This window comes from Lampetra planeri, chromosome 34, assembly GCF_965212315.1.
Source record: "Lampetra planeri chromosome 34, kcLamPlan1.2.h2, whole genome shotgun sequence".
Taxonomy (NCBI): domain Eukaryota; kingdom Metazoa; phylum Chordata; class Hyperoartia; order Petromyzontiformes; family Petromyzontidae; genus Lampetra; species Lampetra planeri.
Window position 1 is genome coordinate 10,967,581 of NC_136140.1, and position 2,663 is coordinate 10,970,243.

A 2,663-nucleotide genomic window follows, 5' to 3' on the forward strand; every position below is an offset into this window, starting at 1 on the left:
CGAGTTCGATTCCCGCTCACATCCACCACCAGTGACGATTATCTGAACCAATTCTGGGGCTCCCCTAGGTCGACTCAGCCTCACATGAGTACCTGGTGTGATGTGTAAAACGTTGCAACTAGGGAGACAAAGGCGGCCGGGCGTGGTGCTGGCCACCCCACCCCCTCGTGTGCCGTATCGGCCTTCATAGGTGCTCGTTAACAGCACTTGCCCCAAAAAGGCTGTTAAGGCTATACGGGGGATAATTGTCAGTGTGTGTGTCAGTGTGTGTGTCAGTGTGTGTGTGTGTGAGTGCTGCTGCCGGGCTCTATAGGGTAACGTGACCACCTCGACTCAACCGGAGCTGATCGAGGTGGGGGGGAGCCGCGTCTCCATCAGAGACTTTGACTGCGGCTCCCAACCGGCCTCGATTATTTTTGTACAAACGTTGGCAGCTGATAGCTGCGGCCACGGGACCATGGAGAGTCATGATGATTCCGATGATCGTGGTAACGATGATGATGATGGTGACAAATATAATAATGATGATGGTAGTGATGGTGACGATAATGTTTCTGATGATGATAATGGTGGTGAACATGATGACGATGTGGTGGTGGTGGCGGCGGCGATAATTACATTGATAAATGGTGGTGATAATGGTGATGATCAGGGCTTCATTTCAGCTGGAGCTGTTCGAGGGCTGAGCTCCAGAAAATACCGCATCAAAAATGAAGCTCGATTGGTGGTGAAGATTAGGAAGGCGATGCTGACGCTCTCCAACTCTAATTTCTAAAATCCGTGCACCCGTGTAAGAAATACCAAGAAGAAAACAAACAAAACAATCCTAACAACTTATTCCTGTTTATGACGACGATGATAATGAGTGATGGTTTCGCGGGACCTTTATACATAGGAGATATATATACATATATAATATAGACTAATGGAGATATAGATTGTATACTCTTGACTACTATAACACGATTTATCCTTGAGCACTCAACTCCCGCACACTGCCGCTTCGTGGGCCTCGTCTCCCGAGCTGCGGCTCCGCTGCCGACCATCCCACGACGTCGCCCTGGCGCCTTGGCCCGGTGACCAAACTCCCTCCCTCGACCGCCTCGCTCGCTCGCTGACCGCCTGACAAGAGTCCAGCCGGGATGACCCTGAGGCCGGCTTGGTCACGGGACACTCGGGCTGAGGAGCAGAGGTGGTGGCCCGTTGGTCGGTGAGGGATGTGCCAACTTCTCGCGGGAATTGGTGGCAGGAATTGCTTTGTATTTTGGTAAAGTGCACAGTTGTGATAAGACTTCGGCTGACTTGAGAATTGGGCCCTCTTTTGGGCAGTGCAAGAGGTGGCGACATTGAGAGGTGATGTCCCCCTGCCCCCACCCCCTTCTCCCCCCCCCCCCCACACAAACTTTCAGCTGCTCACATTGGTGGTGAGATGGGGTGGGTCGATGCTGAGACACCTGGTCGGAAGGTGCAACGTGAAACGATGGTGATGGTGGGTGGTGATGATGGAGGGAGATGGGGAGGGTCTGGCCAGGGCAGGGTCTTAAAGACGTGGTGTTGCCAAGGTGACTGGATTTTCACAGAAATAAAAATGCGTTGAAGCGAATTTGGCGCCTTGTGTCGTTTGCTGTGCGAGCCTGCGAGTTCACGCTTCCCCGGCATTGATGACCATGATCGGTTAAGCAAAGACAATTTGGGCACATTGTTAAACCTCTTCTGCTTCTGTCTATTTGGCACACCACAGCTGATCGGCCAGTCACGGTGGAGTAGAAAGTGCAGTGCATACTCTCACCTCTTTCAAGATGATATCTGATTAATTAATCATTAATTGCAGATTGAGATATTTAAATGGCCACACAACTAGCCTTGGTTAATGTAGATTTGTTATCTCACGGTACATGATGCATTGGGGTGAGCAGTGGCGAAGTGGTTAGCGCACTGTCCTGGACACACCACGCCCTCGTGCGTCGTGCTGTCCTTTGGAGATCCTTGCTCACAGAATTTGCCCAAACAACCTGGAAGTCCAACACGGGGATCTTTGTGTTAAGGTTTGGGGAGCGTTCATGTCGTGGTTCACGCACTGCGCTGCGATGAACTCGATTCCCAGCCACGGCTAACATCTGTGGCGAGTATCTCAACCAGTCCTGCCCCCACCTTCCAACATTCACTGACCAGCTTGGTAAAGTATGGATGGCCAGCAACGCCCGCCCAATGACTGACAACGGCATCCGTCCAGCAGTGGATTGACAGGGCTGGGCATTATATTTAAATGCATTGCATCACATGTGCAAGAATCAATGTTTATACATTTGTACTCACTGTAATGAAAAATGTTTAATTATTATCAGGCCCGCAGTATATAGTGCAGTCTCCAAATCTTACCCACTCCCATCTCTCCTTATCTATGTGCTCTAAAGACGGGCCATTGCCCGAAACGTTGCCTATTACATGTATATTTCCTTACAAGGCCACAGTGTTAGTGAGGAGCATGTCGAGTCGATTGTAAAGACTGGCAGCAGCCCCTGGCGCTTGCCGATAATCTCGACATCCATGAGCCACGTGCTCCGAGTTTAAATGGCCTCCGGAGGGGGGGGGTCACGTGGTCGCCGAGCGAGAGTCACGTGCCCTCCCCCCAGCTGGCCGCTTCCTCCGGTCACGTGCCGGTG